This window comes from Pipra filicauda, unplaced genomic scaffold, assembly GCF_003945595.2.
Source record: "Pipra filicauda isolate LSUMZ 115617 unplaced genomic scaffold, ASM394559v2 scaffold297_size1274073_pilon, whole genome shotgun sequence".
NCBI classification, from domain to species: domain Eukaryota; kingdom Metazoa; phylum Chordata; class Aves; order Passeriformes; family Pipridae; genus Pipra; species Pipra filicauda.
Genome location: NW_024104417.1, coordinates 940,709 through 959,979, shown reverse-complemented (window position 1 = coordinate 959,979; position 19,271 = coordinate 940,709). Strand labels below are relative to the sequence as shown.

Here is a 19,271-nt window from a genome sequence, read left to right as displayed (position 1 = left end):
GAAGTTCTTCTCAAGGAGTTACCTTTTTTTCTCTCAGGGGTAGCAGCTTTTATAATCATTGGAGTCTTTTTAACAAACAGATTTTCAATCAGATATGCTAATACAGGTGAGAAGCTGGAGTGCTCCAACCACTCATGGGGCACAGGTTCGTACAAGACCACCAGCAGCGCTGATGCAGGCTGCCTGGCTTTAACACCAGCTACACCAGGTGCTGGTAGTCATGTGGCTACCCCAAAGCACAGTGTGGGCTAACTTTTTGTGCATTCGCAGGTTGCTTGCACAATTTCTGCAGACTGCTGAGCTCTGTGCTGCTATGCAACTCTAGCACATACCTTGAGCTAACTCAAAACTATTAGTGCATTACAGAGCCATCCCAGCAGCACCAGCAGCGTAAAGGTGCCATAAAATTCACAGGCAGAAGGAGAAGGAAACAGTTTTTGATCCAACAGCACAATCATGCAGCTTGCCCAGCAGGACCAGTGGGTAAGCTCTCAGGCACAGCTCCTCACACCCCCCATACTGGGAAGCTTCACCACCAAGAAGGCACATGGTATCACCCAGTGGTGGTCAAGCCAGAGAGCTTTATGAGATCACAACTTCACTATAAATCACAAAGTCTTTTTTTCAGCCTGTTCTCCTTGATGGTTTTTAGCATTTCTATCAGGGATGATATGCTAACCATATACTCATTATCCAAATATAAGTTGCGTCAATTTTCTACAAGCTTCATTCCTTCATTCAATGTGAGTTTGTTTTACAGAAGCAAACCCACTAGAAAACAGGGGTCAGTGTCCTTTTCCCTTTAACAGAAGGAACACTGGTTTGCTATAAAATGCATTTATGCTGAGTATCTGTGCTGAAGGAATGCTACTGGACCCATTAACATTTGCAGGATGGATTCATTCTCTAGAGTGCCATTCATTTTTAAAATTGTGCAAATGTAAAGCAGCAGAATCTCTGTCGTTACTGTCATCTCTCATGTCGCCATTCTATAATTATTCAGCTTTTTAATGTTGAAGTTTAGAGGGACTGTTAGATTTTACAAGCATTTCTGAAAAGCTGTGTATGCAAAAAAAAAGCTTAAAATGAAAGATAAAACTGATATATTTACCACAGATTTTTTTAAATATTATTTTTATTCAATTTAATTCAATTGAAAAGAATGAAACAAGGATACTTACTCCAGGCAACACTATACTGAAACTAGTACTGAAACATTCAGTTGGAAGGTAGAAATATGGAGCACAGAGCAGTATAACATAGTGGGGTCCACACTAGTGGAAGCAGTAGGGCAAAATACATGCGAAATTCTACAGGAGGTGGTTAAAATTCTCAGAAGGATAAAATTAGCTCCCACAGAGCTTCCTCATGAATGTGGCTATGGTGCTGCTGTGAAAAGAGCTAACTCCTGCACCTCTAAAGCTACCAAATGTACTCCGGACAGATTCCCACTTTTATGACTGCAGTATAAACAAGCAGAAAGCTGTAGATCTGATGGATTAGGACCAGTCCAACTGTTCTCCAGATAAAACCAGAAAATACATTTACTTGCAGTTGGTTTCTCAAAAATCCCATCAATAGGCCTTTCTTTTTACTACATTGCCTCAGGATATGGCAGAAAAGACTTCTCTGGGAGTTTCGGTAGGCAGGAAGTATCAAATGAGTTACTGTATGAAAAGACAGTATGATTGCTGGGCTCATCTCCTAAAACAAGCTTTACAGAAGAATAGTTCACTTACCTTACTGTCCTGACAAACTGTCTCATTTTTGGCTAACAGTGCTAACTTACTCTCCCTTGAGGTAGTGGTACCATTTTTCTGCAGCCAAATGGCTGACACAGCAGACATAAATACAAAAGCCCTGTACAAAATGAAGCTCAGTTTTATAGTCATTTCATAAGCATGCTAAGTGAGAAATCATAAATTATGCTGAGCAGCTATCCACAAGGTAAGACATTTCCAAAAAAGTGCTGAGTTCCTGTTTACAATAAAAAGGATTTCTTAAACCAGCATCGGTGTAGCAATTTGGTTTGTGCAACATGTTTTGATTGCTGCTTTACCGATCTAATTCTATCAAGGAATGCAACCTCTAGTCTCAATGATCTGTTTTGTATTGGGAATCAAGAACTACAGGTGAAACAGTCAAGCTAAAATACCCTTATCCTTTGAAGTAAACTATGAGTAACTCTCATATTAATGAAAAAAATTCTTTTAAGAGAACATAAATACATATTAGGAATTAAAATGTAGGCCCCTTGATTAAAACTGATGGAAATCCCCCCAACTCCCTCCAGACAGAATTAAATGAACGTTAAGAAACACTTGAAAGTATGAACCCAAGCTTCCAGTGCAACATAATAATTTTATAATAACAACCTACTCACTATTCTTATCATATGAATCAAAAGGCAACATAAAATAAGAATTTAGTCAGTCTTCTGTAACTCTGTTGCAGTGCTAGGATCACAATATCCCTTGAAAGGTCTGGCTCCCAGCCAAGGCACAAAAGTGTCGGATGGTCAGAAGCACCCCTCTACTCATCATATCAGTTTACTCACACCTGAGCTTTACACATCAATCTTCACTCAGATGTAAACAAAAGGACTGCATGATAAACCATAACGGTTATTGCTTGCTTTAATGGGAAAGAGGAAATTCATATTCATATACAGCACCTGTGATCTGCTCCATTACAGAAATTTCACAGGATATTCTGGATTGGAAGGGACTCACAAAGATCATCGAGTCCAACTCTTAAATGAATGGCCCATATAGGGATCGAACTTTATAAAACCAAAAAAAAAAAAAAGAAGAAAAAAAGGAAGCTTAAGATTTGAATCAGTCTTCATTTACACAAAATAGATGTAGATGTAAGAGATGTAGATGGTCATCAAAGATCACAGCCTGAGTTAACTCTGTTCTGATTTCCCACACTGGAACTCCCTTGCTAGACATACAGTGGTCTTTGGGCATATTTAGCTCTTTGGGTCTGAAGTAATGCAATTACTACGTTTTAAAATAAAAGCTTTTTATTGGAAGATTTCACAACTGAGTTTAATCTGCAAAAATTTGTGAAATTATTTATTAAATTTCATAATGTGATGTTTCCATGTTCTAGTCATAAGATGGATCATCTTAAAAATGTCAGTTTAGATGAAAAACATGCATAGAGGAATAGCATTAAAAATCTTTAAAATCTTGAAATGAATGTGTATTTAGGTGATACAGCTCAGCCAAACTAAATAGCTTGCTGTTTCAAGTGAGATGGGTCTACTGCAGGCTCCTCTTCCCTTGCAGCTGGCCTGGCCGATAGCTGAGCCCTGGGTGAGGCGATTCAGCTCACTGAGCTGGGAGAAAAGGAGCCCAGCCAGAAAACAACAAAGCAAACAGGGGAGAGCATGCAGCCAGCCCACCCTGTGGAGCTGGTGATTCAGTTCAGCTGTCACACCTTAACCCCTGAAGCGGAAGTATCTAACACCATAGATAGTGTTATAAATAAGGAAGAAATCCCTCACTTTGCAATATAAATTTTAAATTTTCACACCATGCAATTTGCCTCTAATGTAAAGTAGTGGGACCTGCTCTGTGGTTAATGCCAAGCACTTAATTGGCAGCTGGGGACTTGAACATCTTCCCAGAAACTCCTACAAATAAAATACTGCAAAATGGCAGAAGGAGTACACATTTCATTTATGAATTCAAACAAAGAGATTGGCTTTATACTAGAACTACATGGTAAAAATCTGTATGGTCTCCCTAAAGACTGGTATCTATGGCATTTTTACACAAGCTGGTACAGTCAGACAGGTAAAAAATTAGCCACCCTTTGTTTAAAGAGAGTCACTTTTCTATAAAAGAGCATATTTTAATTCTTCCCTACTCAGTTCAGACCTGAGCCTCAGCTTTCAACACCTCGGCCAGGGCTTGGAGTGGAGACATTCTCTTGCCAGTGGGTAGTTTATATAGCACAGGGTAGCCAGCTCTGTCGGTAGAGGCTGAGTCTGACCCAACCAAAACAAAATTATAGTCTGCTGAATATGGTGCTCATTTGTTTTAGAGGAGACAAGACTAATACCCCAGCTGGAATCAGCAGGAGCAAAGATTTGAATCCTGACTGTCCATGTTATAGATGTCTTTCTTTAATTAATACTCATTAGTCCATAGACCTTGTATAATATTGTGTGCTTAGGTCTTAAACCTCAAAACTCTTGTAAATTGTAGTCTTTATTAAGTGGCTAGTTACATTACAGCAGAAAATGAAAATGTTTTTGCTATCATAGAATGGTTTGAGTTAGAAGAGACCTTAAAGATCATCTAGTTCCAAACCCCTTGTCATGCGCAGGGCCACCTTCCGCTAGACCAGGTTGCTCAAAGTCCCATACAACCCAGCCTTGAACACTCCCAGGGATGGGACATCCACAATTTGTCCAGGAAACCTCTTCCAGTGTCTCACCACCCTCACAGTAAAGATTTTTTTTCTAATAGCTAATCTAAATCTACCTTTTTTCAGTTTAAAGCCATTCCCCTTCTCCTATCCCTACATGCTCTTGTAAAAAGCCCCTCTCCTGCTTTCCTGTAGGCCTCTTCAGGTACTGGAAGGCTGGTCTGAGGTCTCCCTGGAGCCTTTTCTCCGGCTCAAACAACCTCAACTCTCTCAGCATGTCCTCATAGGAGAGGATTTTGTAAATAGCATTCTCAAAAGCATACTCAAATCCTGAAATACGAACTTGAGTGTTGATTTTAAAGTTCATGTTTATTTTCCTTCATCTGTCTGTTTAGTAGAAAAGGTTTCTGTATAAGCAGACTAATTATGCCAGCCATATCTGATTTATACCTGCCAGGTATTTCTCTATGACAAATCAGACCAGCTCTGAGTTGAAACATCAGCAGGCACATAATACTTAGAGACAAAAACTATTTTCTAGGATATATCAACCTGTGAATGACGTTCCGATGTGGTCATTTTTAGTACTTCATCTTGTTTATCTGTCGCTTGCACTGCAGAGCTTCATAAGGCAGCTGATGAAACAGGCTTGGTTGGATTACTTGTGAACAGTTTTTACCAAAACCAGATTAACCACCAAAACACAGCTGAAGGCAGCTCTGATGCAGGATGTTGCCTCAAACCCAGGACAAGCAGTGAAATCCCCCACAACCACCCTAACACACCACCCTCATTCAATAGCTCCCACACAGAGATCTACCGCAGAGAAGAGGGCACTGTCTGTGTATGCACTATTAGACACTCCCTACCTATCCTAGTATATGCTACTGCATAGTAGTATGTGCTTGCATAACCTAGTAGATCTAGGGCACAATCCCTTTCCTCGCTGCCGTAATTTCTAGCTCTGCCGTTTCTCATGTAGAGGCCCACAAACTGGATAAAACCCCATTCCATTCTGCAGTTCTTTCTGTCCATTTATATGAGCTTATTAATATTAATAAGATCTAATGCCAGGGATTTTGTCTCTGATCAAAATAATCCTAACCTAAGGCATATTTTATAACCTATCTTTTCAACACGAAAACTGCATTGCTGCACACACTTACCTTCTACAAATTAAAAAGATAATATTTCTTTCTCTTCAGGCAGTAGAAAACTTACCTTCAACATTGACACTATCCAAATTATTCTACCTCTGGTTTCTCAAAGGACCCCAAGAGAAAGACAGAAAGAAAAGCAAGCAGATGAATAACACTGGGATTTAATGTTTTGGTAAATGCTTTTGCATTATGATTGCAAACACAAGTAGTGTTTTAAATATATATATATGTATGTATATATATGTATATATATATATATGAGCATCAATCCCAATCAGTGCTGCCCATCCAACCATCCAAATTACAGTGAAATTCTAGTGGCTGACAGCTCTGACTTTATTAGTGAAACTCAATTAGACTCAAAGCAGATAGTCGCTGATCAACAACATGAATAAAACTGGAACCAAGCCCACCACTCTAGTTCTGCTCCTAAATATGCCTCACTCATTGAAAGGTTCACTTTGAAAAATGCCAACACACTGCTGTGCATGGCTTGATATCCATACGTTGCTGAATAATCTAACAATTAGCAGTTAAATGAAGGTGAGCATTCCCTCATCTCTAATAACACCAAGAAACGGGCAACTAGCCAAGAATCTGGTACATTAGACAGAAACACATGTACGAAATCTACAAATGCTTCTTGAAAGCACAACACTATTTCCAGTAAGCACATATAGAAACTAAATACATCTCAGGTTGCCCTCAGGTAGAAAAAGATTGATTTCAATCACACAGTCCAAAGTAGCCACAGCATGGATAGCCCCTGGTACTGAACCAGGAACTTCAACAGCAGCTGCCCACCTGCCCACAATAGATAGAATGCACAAAGATATTGTTCAGCTAAGACATTAAGTCTATTCAAAACCATTTATGAATACACCAAGCATTTCTTTAAAAATAAGCCTAATTTATATCACTTTCAAAGCTATTGTTATTGTGCCAGTAAGTTTCAGCAACCATGTGCTGAAAAGATGTGTATAGCCTTTGTTACTCAGTTAGATTTCTCCACTCATCTGTGGAACAACCCAGCAAATGTTTCTGCTGGCTACAGATTAAGTAACAAAAGATGTCCTAGCATCACATCAATCAGAAGTACAAAACCGTCCTCAGATGCAGTCACAGAATTTCATCCTGGACTTACAGAGTAAAATTTTCAAACATATGCACATGACTTCTTATCACTGTCTTGAAATAAAACTTTGGAACCAGAAAGCCTCAAATTTTTGTAAGCTTTACTCCCCTTCTTGCACATCAGCCTCAATTTGAAATATAGCCTCAAACTTACAGCCCATTTCAGGACTGATGTCAGAAGTCCTATGAGAAATTTCCATTTAACAACCTATTCTGTTCAGCACCAATAAATTAGATATCCTCTTGCCAGCTCTAGAAAATCCTTATTTGTCTATTTCTTTCTAGCATATACCATGTCCTTAAAGATCTTAGCAGAAGGTTTATCTTTGGATCTCTATTTTAACATAGCTCAGACACGTTGCCAGTAAATTAGTACACTTGGGAAGGATTTTGTTTCAACTGAACTTATTTCTCTGCAATCAAGAACTACCTCGCTCCAAAGGTTCCCTATCTGCCTGATCACACAAACCACAGGGCTGGAAGACACCTCAAGAGAAGTCTAAATATTTCCTCTTCTTGCCCCAAGGCAGAACGAGTTACATTTAAGTGATCTCTCAGTGGTTATTTCTTACCTTTTCTAAAAATAATCGTTCTCTTCTTTACACTGCACAAAACCAATGTGTACATTTTTCCCCTTCATAAGTTTTGTTTGATCACTCTTATTGTTTACATGTGCATCCACTTGAACAGTATCTCTCTTTTATGTGGCGTATGACCCACACAAGTAATATCTTTAAATGTTCAATGCATGGTATATGAAAGGAAGTTCTTAGATGTCCATTTTAGGACATTTAAAAGACAATTTATTCTATACTGGTTCTAAACACTTAACACAACTAGGGAATGGACCTCTGTTATCCTTGTTTTCCCTTTCTTGCCAACAAAGTCTTTTTTATGGTAATTCTGATCACATATTCCCTATGACTACCACATACTGCATCATTAGAAATGATTGCACAGACAAGGAATTTTTACTATGTTTTATTCATTATAAATTATTCAAATTATTTTAATTCAAGTTTCTGGCCATCTTTTATTTGTTACAGAGCAAAGGGCAAATATTTTCCTTGTACAGTCTAAAGTTATGTTTATCTACCTGAACAGTGGAAATCCATTTTCTTGTGTACCACACAGGTTCTTGTTAGTCCTTAGAGACAAAACACAGAAAGATGACTCCTTGTTTCCATGAAAGGCTTTAATGGGATTGTAAGTTGCGAGGCATATTACTAACATAAAAAAATATTCCACCATGTTAATTAAGATGAACTCTCTGTATTTTTTACTTCAGATGAAGGGTAGCTGGAAAGTATTCCCAACTGTGACTCTGTAACTTTGTAGTATATAGTCTCTTAGGAACCGTGAGCAGATTTAACCACGAATAGCTAAATGTGCCTAGATACATGAAGTTATATTTAACTATCTCCCTAGCTAATTAAATCAGGGAACCAGGATCTTATGGCTAGATTAAGTAAGATAAATCAGGGCATTTGTAATAATTAAGTTAGCTATTTGGTCTCCTTTCCAGAGCAGGGAGTCAACGAACATCATTTGTGCAGCAGCCGATGACTGCCTCTTCAGACCAGGGATGCAGTCCCACCAAAGCTACTGTCTTTGCAAGACTGCCCAGAAGGATCCCACAGACAGTCTCATTTTATTTGTTACTTTTAAGAAGACCAGAGGAGCTCCTTCCCTGGTAGAATACCTACGTCTGCTCAAAAGTGAGGTTTCCAGAGACAGCAGGGTGAGACAGGCAAGAGATTCAAGCCAGGAACATGTAGCTCAGAAAAAAAGCCTTGTAAAATGCTGAGAAGAAGGTAGCAGACCCACAGTCAAACTCCAAAGGTGTTGGAAAGGAAGTTCAGGACCAGGGAGGACTGTGGTTTTTCGTTCCAATGCACAAAACCTCAGCGTACTCAAAACAAGCATTAGTATTCAAAACTTGAAAGTGTTCATGGGCAGAGATCAGGCTGTGAATAAACCTTATATCTATCTATTATTTTGGTTCTATCAACACTGTAAGTTTTCTCTATGTAAGGAGTTAATTAACTAAGATGACTAGCTGTAATTCTAATGAAAATAATATCCTTTGAGTTTTTTGATCTTCTTTGGGAATACAATGTACAGCAGATGATCTAAATCAGTCCTCTTCAGTTCCCTGGCCCCCTACCTGGGGACCCTCCACAGTGACCAAAGGCTATTTTGTGTCTTCACTCTGTAGCTACAGACTTGTACTTCAGAAAAAAAGGCATATATATGTGCCATCATGAACTCACTCGGCCTGAAAAAGGCCCTCATCTTGATGGCACTCATACTGAATGTGCACAGCAATCATGTTGTTGTCTCCATCATTTATAGATTTTATGCTTTATTTAGACACAATTAAAATCTCAAGCAATTAGAAGTGGATCCAAAGAAGGCTTTCTCTATGAAAGAAACTCAGGCCAGTATGACTGTGACAGCTACTGGCCTTTATGCAATATGCAGCCCAGCACAGCCACAGCTTGACAGACAAGCTTTGTCTATTACAATACCAAATGTTTCCCCTAAAACTCTGTTTTGGAAGGTTTTTCAACTCATTAATGTAGTTTAATTATGATCTTGCAGCACTTTATTTAATTTTCTACAGGAATCAAAATCTAATTCTTCTTGAAAATAAGACTGACAATGCAACCTATCACAGACAGGTTTGGGTTTGTTGGCTTTTTCTTTTTAATTTGGTCAAGAGTCACTTTTCCTTAAAACTAAAAGGTGTAAGAAGGAAAGAATTCTCTTCCCTTTCGTTCAACAGAAGAAATCACATTAATATTCCTTCAAGTGATAAGAAGTTTAAAAGTGTTGAATGCTTTCAGCTGGCAGAGCTCCAAGTTTTCCATATTGTTACAGGATTTGCATGAAACTTTGTTTAAGACCAAGTTCTCATGTTGATACGATCTCACTAGTGAACATCTAGATTTGGGAGCCATATGCATGCAAACAGTTGGGGTCTAGTAGCACTAGTTATAAAGCTAACAATCAAAGTTTTACAATAAGTCATTCTGTTCTCATGCCTCCACTCATTATACATGAATGACAGCACACACTTAAGCTTAGGACATAGATCGTACCGTGTTCTGCACATCTGCTAAAGCACACATTGCATGTTACTGTCACTGATTATCAAGGTGTTCTCTGAAATAGGTTGAGTTAGTTCATGGCTGAAAATATGGACTTCTAGAAAGGGTAAGCAAGGGAAATGACAATATAACCACCCTGATAATTTAATTGAAATACAGATAAATTATCTACAGGAATATGGTAAGGAAGGGTACAAAGCCAAAGCTAGAGGAAAAGTTAGTAAATATTAGCTTGAAGACACCAAGCCTTTTTTTACTGTGACACATTTACAAATATGGACAGGGAAAATATGGTATATCCAAACAGATTAGAATACAGTTTCTAATATATAGAAGCATATAAAATTGCTTCTTTAACAAGGAGAAAATTTGCCAAAGAACTTGTTTTTTAAGTAGAAAGGAAATAAAAGCTGCTGAGATAAATATTTCTATTCTCAGTCTGTAAATTTATTGTCATTGTTTCACAGCAAACTCCTAGACAGACTTTTTTTCTGAACCACAAATCTGTCAGTGCAGAAATTCCTTCACTCCCTGTCATCTCTGTGTTTTAAATGGTGAGGCACTCGGATATTCAGTCTCTTTCCTCACAGGGTCAGTGGCTGCAGGAGAGCATGCAAAGCCAGCTTGTTTCCCTCAACACCATCCTCCATATATCAACTTCAAGTTAGAACAGAGATGGTAGGTATTTAAAGACACAATATTTACCCTGCTTCAAGCAAGGCGGATCCACTATGTTTGTCATTTGTTGACTGCTATGTTTGCTCTTCTCCGTAATGCCTTGGTGACAGTGTTGTTCCAAGACATTTTTGCAAAAACACCTGTAGGTGATTTGCTGTATAATTTGAACCCTTGGTAACAGAAGGTACCTCAGCACTGAAGGCCACTTTCAATACATCATGTGGTAGTGGATTGTCAATACAGCATATTGTTCAGTCAGGAATTAGACACCATAAGGAGCACCACATTCCTTTTGCTAGAAACATCAATAATTTCTTCTGAGTCTGTCAGTCACTGACTCATTCACAGAAGAGAATGACAGCTGAACTTTCAGTGACTTAATAATTATTCTAGTTCTTATAAAAAAATACTGCATCATTAGTTTTCTTGAGCTCTGTTGAAGCTTTTACACACTATTACATGGACAGGAAAACAGTGCACTCCGGTGAGCTATCATATTTCAGTTCACATGACAGCTCTTATTTAGCATGGCTCTGAAAGTATTATTCACTAAGGTAATGTCATCAGTTCAAGGCAACTGGATGTAAAGCATGGGCCACTATGCCGAAAGCTGAATGTTTCTCTAAATATCACCTAGGGAAACTAGAAGTGAATAAATCATTAAGATGCAAAATACTGGTGGAACATCAGATGGCTGCAAGAGGCTTAAAAGGTTTCTGCTGATACCTCTTCACTGCAGGATAGTTTTCTTCAAGGCGGAGATCCTTAAGGGCAGGAAATGAGAATATAGGAACAAAGAATGGATAAATCTCTCTTACCAAAATTTTTTCCTGCAAGTAGTACCAGATTCGTCATAAAAGAATGCCAAGGACATCTTGTCACTCTCCTTGAACTCTCACATCCTACATGCAGCTTTCTAGAGCTATCAGGAAGTTCTTAGCTACAACTGCTGGAGCTACGTAGAGCATGTGTGGACTGCAAAGAAGGAAAGATTTTCCAGATTTCCACATTTGCTTTGGTCGGCTAATTTAGGCATTTGAATGATAGGCTTGGGGACTACCCTGAGCACTCAAGTATCCTACAGAGGCCTCATGCTCATAGTGAAAGCTCCAAGTGAAACAAAGTTGCAAACCAACGGTACCTTCTCCTATCTCTCAAAGTGAGGGATGGAAGAGCCTGGAAAATCTAGCCGGATTTTGAGTTTTGTGCCCTGGAGAGCTGCTGTCTCCCTTGCTTCACAGGGCCTGTAGATCTGAAAAGGAAAGCAATAGACAACAGCCACCTTTCACCCTTTCTTCAGTGACACCAGCTATTCCCAGTGCAGAGTGTACATTCACTGGTGCAGAGTTTACACACAGGGTTGAGCGATGCTGCTGAAGGAAAACAAGTCCCACAACCTCAATACATCTGGCTAGGAAGCCTGTTGGTTAGAGCAGCCAGCACATCTTCCCCATTTGCCTCACTTTTTCTGGTGACAGCGAGAAACCCAGAAGAGCTGTTTTTAGCACCTCAGATCTCATTGAATTTGCCTCCTCCCTCTGCTCAGCACAATTAGCAGCAGAATTCAATCATGTACTTACCATCACTGGCCAAAATACAGCAATTTTGCATATAGGAAACTTTGCACATGAATGGGAAATATTGAAATAATCTGAATATCTCATCTAGTGGTGACGGGTTTCTCTCTATCCTTTTCCAGACTCCTGGTTTTATACCACCTCTAGCCTGTTTTTGTTTTCTTTCTCCTGTAATGACATGCTTCACTGCCTTGAGGGAAGATGATTACAAGAAACTGATGTAGCAATTCTCAGCCTCTGGTCTATCTCAGGCAAACGGAAGTACCGAAGCGTTTCTCATGGTGTCACTCTTCCAAACATGTTTGTAATGGGTTTTCACAGTTTTCTACATCCTGATTTGAGCTTCTCTTGCATATGTTTTTCTAAGGTAGTTAGATGAGAGACTTGCATCATTTCTAGTATTGTTGATCCATTCTTTATTTTGTCTAACTTTGCTTAATTTCTTCTCCATAGTTCAGCAATCACCTTAAATTTGTCTAGCGGACGCACATCTACAGCATCCTGCTATGTCACCATCTTCTACTTCATCCTAAAATAGTTAATAAGGTCAAGATGTAATTTTGAATATGAGCCCCTCCTTCACTAACCATTCACATAAGGAAAACAGTAATAGCAGAAAATAATTTCACAAATTATAACCAGGCTCTATCCTTCTATAGGGGTTATGCTCTACATCCCACTGAGCATTTAAAAACTACTGAAACAGGAAATAGTCAGCAGCCCCCTGATTTTACTGCTTGTACAGAATTGGCTTCCGTTAGCAATGTAAGGTAGCGATGGCATAGATTTCTGTCATTAAAATTAATCCTTGGAAACCTTTGTCATTATAGTTACTAGGCTTTTGCCTGGAGTAAAAGGTTATACTTCAATATTGTATTCACATCCTCTTCATGTCAATGCATCAGTAGACTACAATCACCATCACGACATCATCCATTAACATGCTCTTATAAGTAGCAAAAGGTAGGTGGCTAAGGCCCAGTCTTATTACACATTCAGTGTTGTATTCTTTGTAAGGACAGTAAGTCTCTAATCAAAATGAACAACTGCTAGGGCAGTGTATGTAAAATAAAATCTTTTGAAAAGACATTAAGATTCCTAAAGGTTAAAAAATAAAATCCCTGGATCAGCAGATCATAATCATATGTGGCACCACTTACCAGGCTAAAATCTAAACTATGCAACATGTGACTAAAAAGCATGTGGCTTTCCCAACACTACAGCACCGGTGGGGTACTTGGCAGCCTATACTAAACAAGTCAGGCGACTATGCAGCCTACTTAAGTTTTATTCTGCAGAAGACAATACCAAACACATCAAAAGAGATCAGTCTCTGACTTCTATCCCAAGACAGAAGGTTTTTATTAATAAAACTGTTTCCTCAGAGTTAAATTCCATTAACCGTACTTAAGAGGGAATTACTACACATCTTGCTCCCAGGCAAAACCTGACCATTCCACATGTGTTACAAATCAGTATCTCTTTACATTTACTGGTGTTCTGAAGAAAGTCAAAGGATTTTATTTTCAGATTCTGGCAAGTCAGGAATTTTTCATGTTTAAGGAATCACATTTCTATCAATCAGTTTCTATTTTAAACTTATGAATTTTCATATCAAATAGCCAACAGCTACATTTTTATACTAACCACATTTCTCTATCTTGAAGTAAGAAGCTTAGGTGGCATCATGTGTTCAAGGAAGAGAGCTGTGAGATACAAGATGTTGTAAAGAAGACTTTAAAGTCCTTTCCATTCTGCACAAAGTGTTTCCCCTCTTCTTCTCCCTGCACTTTTTTTAATCTTGAAAGCATTTTCTACTAATGCATGAAATACCAATTATGCTACATATGGTTTCTATTTTCAAGTCTCTAATGCTTTCAGGAATTTCTCTGATTTCTCTAGTTGTTACCTCATCCTTGTCATTCCTGATTGACACAGAAGCAGCAACCCAAGTCACTCCTAAGTATCTTTCTTTACTTGTAAATCTGTTTCTATACATCTGTAGGGTACTTCAAAATGGCATGCCTTTAGTACCCTCGTATGAATGAAGGTACAGCATCGAATAATGGTTGATTATTATACTCTTCATTATACTTGAAGAGCATCTAGTTTTCTTACTTGAAGAATTCAGATTTTAACCATCACATTTACAGTGTACCCATGGATACCACATTTATGCCTACCCACCTAAATCAAGACCTGGAATTTGTGCATAAATGCGTACATACAACTGCGGAATCCTCTCCAGGCAGATGGATGGGGGGAAAAAATGAAAGAAATACTCTGAAATTCTTTTCTTTCAAAATTAGTGTAAAATCTGTTTTCCATGGCACGTTTCCAAATAACTAATAGCTCAATGGTAGCTGAGTATCTGAAAATGAAGCCTCATAGAACTCTCCCAAGATTTCATGGGAAGGCCTGTTTCTGCCCTGCAACCAGCTTCTGTCTCTTGATGCATCCCATCAGGCCATGAGTGGCTGCCTGCCCAAGGGAAGAACTTAGCATTGTTCTGACAGAAGCTGTCGTGTACACAGGAGGCTCTGCTGAAGGACTTCATGGTTCACTGCATGGGGTGAAGCTACCAGTGGAACACAGCACAAACAGAAGAAGCTTCATTTGGAAAATACAGTTTATTCCAGAGACTTAATGTTGAAAGATCAAAACACACAAATACTTAAGGACTAGAGACAATTCTAGAGACAGTTTCAAAATTATGGAGGTTGCATACTCTATATAATCTCAGGGAAAGAGTATGCCCCAAAGGTATGCCCCTTTCTGAAATAAATCAATCATTTATCATCAGATTGTTTCAGTGGGTGATGCATTTCAAATGCAAAGAAGCATAGAAGGAGGGGCGAAACAGAAATTTCACCTGATCATTGCTTCAGCAATAACTTGAACAGTAATTTTACCAGTTTTACCTTTTAATGTTGATTTTATTTTAACTGGATATGATATACTCAGAGGTTCATATCAACAGAAAAAACTGCTGCATGATTGCTTTTTGGCAGTTATTTACAGTTTTCTTGTATTACACGATCAGCTATTTCATTCATAAAGCATCAAGAACAGACAGAGTCGCCATGAATTTCCCAACATTTTGGGTTTATTCTGTCCACAGACCAGAGTTGGTGCTCTCTGGTGAAACTAAAACAGCCAGACAAAAAGAAAATACTCACTGCATACAATCTATTAGCTAGGAAGATCTCGAAACAAAGCTTCTGCCTCTTACAAAGTTGTGCAAGACAATGAATAGACAGCAAGAAAAAAAACCTTTGGTCGTGTCCTTGTGTCTTCCTTTTCCCTCATCCCTAAAAGATGGAGAGTCTGCCCAAAATTCTCAGAAACACCCTGAATACGAAAGGATTGTGTGGGATAAGGTGTCTGCCCTGGAGGCAGCAGTAGCAGCAGATGCCACATCTTCCCTCAGTATGGCACTTCCACTCCATTCTCCCTGGTCCCGTGCTTAATGGGGAACAGCTACACAGGGAAAAACCCCTCAGAGTTTGAAGCCTGGCTGCCAGTCTAGGTGGTGCTTGGCAAGCATCTGGCAAGTAGAGAGGGGACATTTTGACAGATTTTAGGGCTCTGATGGCTTCTTCAGAAGAGACCTTAATTGGAAACACTGGAAATACCAAGCGATAGCCATGCCGAGGAGCCTTGGGGTGTATGTTTTCCAGTGAATGTTCATCACCCTCGAGGGGAAGCAATAAAATCCACTGTCATCCCTTGTTTAGGAGCCCACTGGCAATAATCTTTTGTTAGCTTTATCTTCAGCTTGATAAACACACCAGCTGTCTCTGTTCAGAAACTGTCATTAGCTTACAAAACTATCCATTTCCAACAGGCTTACGCATGCTCCCCCTCAAGAGAAATATATATCCTAATTTTGGACAAGAGCTAGGAAGGAAAAGGGGAGGAGGAGGAACCAGCACCGATGCCAGCAGCGAGATGCAACAATTCGAACAAAAGAGATTTCAAGATGTCGCACTAACACACACACACACACAAATCTTCCTGCTGAAAGATTGCTTCCCCTCGGCAGAGGGAGATGCTTGAGAAGGCCGCCCGAGCACGCAGAGCACGCGTGTCTCCCCCAGACGGAACCCGGCGGAGAGCACGTCCCTGCGGCGTGGCTGCTCCACAGGGCATCCGACTGCGGCACGTACGCTGCACACACTTCGCCTCTTTCACCAAAGGGACCCAGGAGCGAACCTGGGATACCCGCGCTGCTGCAGAGGGACCCCCTGCTCCTCATCTCCTGCGCCGCCCCTCAGGGCCGCTCCGAGGAGCGGGGGTGGGTGTTGGAGCCCGGGGCGGGGATGCTGTGGAAGCACCCGCACAAACCGAAACCCGCTGAGGGCGGGAAGGGGGCGGGCAGCACCAGCGGCCTTTTCCCCTTACAAAATTCCGAATTTTGTCTCGGCGAGGTGAAGGGGAAAGGGGGGGTGTGTGCATGGCCGGGGGGAGGGGGGTGTGGCACAGAACCAGATGCCAAAGCTAAGCCGGGCGCAGCGCAGGGAGTGAAGGCTGGGGGGGTCACTCCGACGATCCCCCCCGGGGCTGGTAGGGGGCAAGGGGCGTGTGAGGCGCCCGAGGGTCGCGGCGCAGCGCGGCGCCTTTGTTCCGCCGCCAGCCCCAGCCCCAGCCTCACCGCCCCTCCGCGCATGCGCCGGGCACAGACAAAGGCGCGGGCTGGACGGTGGGGGCTTCCGCATCCCCCCCGACCCGCACCGCATCCTCCTCCCCGCATTGCATCCCCCCTCAGCACCGCATCCCCCCGCTTAGCGCCCACCCGGCGCGGCGGGAGGATGGGCGCGTCCCGAGGAGGAGGATGTGTGTGTGTCTGCCCCCCCCTCAGCCCGCGTGAGCCGCCACGCCCAGCTGAGGCGCGGGCAAAGCTCCCTGCGGGAGCGAGGTTGGAGAGGCACGCGTGTGCGTGGGGGAGAGGCGGCACGGCGGCGCGGGTCGGGAGGCGCAAGAAAAAAGGTCGAGGGGAGGTGTAGCGTGCTTCGGCGCCGGGAGAACGGGGAGCCGGCGGGGAGAGGGGTACCTGTGGAAAGCGGGGGGCGGCATTCGATGAATATTCATGACACAGACACACTGGGGCGCACCGCGGGGGCGGCAGCAGCGGTCCTCGCCGTGTTTTTACGGCCGGTCCTTAGCCCCTGCGCGGGCAGAGCCCGGCGGGGCAGCCGAGCCCCCCTAAACCTCGGCTTGTGCTGCCCGGCCGAGAGCGACGCTTAAAACCCGCCGCCTCGCCGGGGACAGTCGCGTTGTCGCCGGGCACAATGGGCACGCGCCTCTTCCCCGCGCCTCGCCCGCCCCGCCGATCTCCCCCACGCTCCCCCTGCAGCACCGCCGCCCCCCGCCCAGCCGCCCTGCCATCTTCCTGACGCCGTGCGTGCTCTTCTCCCAGCGCTTCCTTTCGTGGAGAGCTTTGGCATCTTCTTTTTTTTTTTTTTTTTTTTTTTTTTTTTTTTTTTTTTTTTTTATTATTATTATTATAAGCAGCCTCTCTTTGGAAAAAAAAAAAAAAAAGGCTAAAGGCACCGAAAAGAAATTGGGCATAAACCACTATTATTCCCACCACACCCACCGCTACCCCCACCCTTCCCCAAGAAAGCCTTCCCGGGCATTTAAATCTCATGGAATAGCCTTCGGTCCGTTGTGTGCCTCGAACCCGCTCCCAGGTGGTCCCCTCTCGAGGAATCGAGCTGCTCGCAGCGATATTCCTAAAGTGTGCCCGAGTAGGCGGCTCCCGGGCTGCTCCCTGCTCTTCCCGAGTCACACGCACATCTCCTCTCCCCACATCCGAGACAAAACGGAGGGGGGGGAAAATTATAAAAATGACAAAGCTCGTGGGGTCTGCTGTGTAAATGACATAAATGAGATACACTGCTTCTTACCTTTATGTGTTTTTCCTCTGTCCCTCTCGGTGTGTTTGTGTGCTGGGGTGTCACAAAGAGAGTCCAGGTAGCCCAGAGCCCCCTTGCCTCGCTCGGAGCGCTGTGGCTCTCGCCCGCTCGCTCGCCGGGACTGGAGTGCCTAGTGCCTGCTGGAGCACTGCCGCCGCTACCGCGGCTGCTGCCTCTGCATTTCTCACTCTCTCCCCCTCCCTCTTTCCCTCCCTCCCCCCTTCCCTGTGACAGTCTGTGGGCAGTTCAAAAGCCACACGCACTTATTTATTTATTTTCCGGCTCGCGGGCGGGGGATGCGCTGCGCGGCGCTCGCGCTTAGGGGGCGCACGGACCCCAGGTTTAAATATCAGCCGTGCAGGCTGCGGGGGGGGGCGGGCTGGATCGCAGGTCCGCGAGCGCACCTTGCGACATTACCCCCCCTACACTCCCCCCAAAAAGGGAAGGGAGCAGCTAAACTCTCTGCCCCAAGGAGAGCGGGCGCGGCGCGGGGTCGCACGCCGAGGTGCGGGGCGCTCCGCGACCTTCCGCATCCGCGCCGCGGCGGGGCCGGCTGTGCACCATGGGGCGGCGGGTCGCGCCTCGGCGGAGCTGAGATGCTGCGCGACGGAGGGAACGGGCAAGCCGGGCCGCCTGCCTACACCTGCAGCCCTCTCGGGGAGCGGGAAGCCCGCCTACCCGGCGGAGAGGGAGCACGGGCGGAAGATGCTGAAAAACCCCGTGCGTGGATGCTCTTGGCACGCTTAAGGAGAGAGTCTGCCCTTTAAACACAAGAGGCAACAAAATAGAGGAAAACAGCCCATTTCTCAGGAGAATGGATCTGTCTCCCGGGCGCTCCTGCAGCTGAAGAGCTGGCCTGAACGTCGCTGGGGCTTCAGGACTGGTATCCCTCCAGCTCTCCCCCTTTTCCAGAGCGTCTCTGGGGCCGCCACAGCGCAACAAAGGACACTGCCCGCACCTTCCCACCTCCCTCTTTTTAAAACCTGGCTGCGGCGGAGACTGGTTGCGCCCTGGTCGTCGCTCCGCGCCCACTCCGCTCTGCCGGAGCCCGGCGGCGGCAGGCGATGCGCGGGGCTGGGGCGCCCTCTGCTCCCCGAGCGGCAAGCAGGCAGGAGCTGCCGGGATGAGCGGTACTGGGCGCTGGCTCCGGGCGGGGGACCAGCACCTGGGACCCAACTGCCTGGGACAGTCGGTGGAACGGACCCGCTGGGAGCGAACCGCCGTGGCGGCACCTCCACCGGGACGCTCCGGCTCAAAAGGCTCAATCCGGCTGCGCCAGGGCTTCATAGCCAGCAGCACCGTCTTTCA

General features: G+C 43.4%; 1 protein-coding gene across 1 annotated transcript in view; it reads right to left on the bottom strand.

The window, feature by feature from the left end:
• BASP1 (brain abundant membrane attached signal protein 1) overlaps positions 1 to 18,148 on the bottom strand; it is a 53,227-nt gene extending 35,079 nt beyond the window's left edge. Inside the window, exon 1 of the mRNA XM_039383055.1 lies at positions 17,955 to 18,148. The gene's annotated coding sequence lies outside the window, so the exon portion shown is untranslated. The remainder of the gene's footprint in view (positions 1 to 17,954) is intronic.
• Positions 18,149 to 19,271: the final 1,123 nt, after the last annotated feature.